We start from the raw sequence: 660 nt of genomic DNA, 5'->3' as shown, positions 1-660 counted from the left end.
GGCCTGCTGAGGGGTGAGACTGATCCCTAGGGCCTGGGCCTGCTTAGGGGTTAGAATGATCCCTTGAGTCTGGGCCTCCTCAGGGGTAAGAGTGATCCCCGGGGCCTGGGCCTGCTGAGGGAGGAGAGTGATCTCTAGAGGCTGGGCCTGCTCAGGGAAAAGAGTTATCCCTAGAGCATGGGCCTGCTCCGGGGTGAGAGTGATCCCCAGGTCTTGGGCCTGCTGGAGGGTGAGAGTGATCCATTGAGCCTGGGCCTGCTCAGGGGTAAGAGTGATCCCTAAGGCCTGGACCTGCTGAGGGGTGAGAGTGATCCCTTGAGCCTGGGCCTGCTGAGGGGTAAGAGTGATCCCTAGGGCCTGGGCTTGCTGAGGGGTTAGACTGATCCCTTGAGCCTGAGCCTGCTGAGGGGTGAGACTGATCCCTAGGGCCTGGGCCTGCTCAGGGGTTAGAATGATCCCTTGAGCCTGGGCCTGCTCAGGGGCAAGAGTGATCTCGGAGATCTGGGCCTGCTGAGGGATGAGAGTGATCTCTGGAGCCTGGACCTGCTCAGGGGTAAGAGTTATCCCTAAAGCATGGGCCTGCTCAGGGGTGAGAGTGATCCCCAGGGCCTGGGCCTGCTGATGGGTGAGAGTGATCCCTTGAGCCTGGGCCTGCTCAGG

General features: G+C 61.4%; 1 protein-coding gene across 1 annotated transcript in view; it reads right to left on the bottom strand.

The window, feature by feature from the left end:
- Fam186a (family with sequence similarity 186, member A) overlaps positions 1-660 on the bottom strand; it is a 70259-nt gene that overhangs the window by 16505 nt on the left and 53094 nt on the right. The gene's annotated exons all lie outside the window — the stretch shown is intronic.

This window comes from Dipodomys ordii, unplaced genomic scaffold (genome assembly GCF_000151885.1).
Source record: "Dipodomys ordii isolate 6190 unplaced genomic scaffold, Dord_2.0 Scaffold42, whole genome shotgun sequence".
NCBI classification, from domain to species: Eukaryota; Metazoa; Chordata; class Mammalia; order Rodentia; family Heteromyidae; genus Dipodomys; species Dipodomys ordii.
This window is presented reverse-complemented; position numbering and strand designations above follow the sequence as displayed.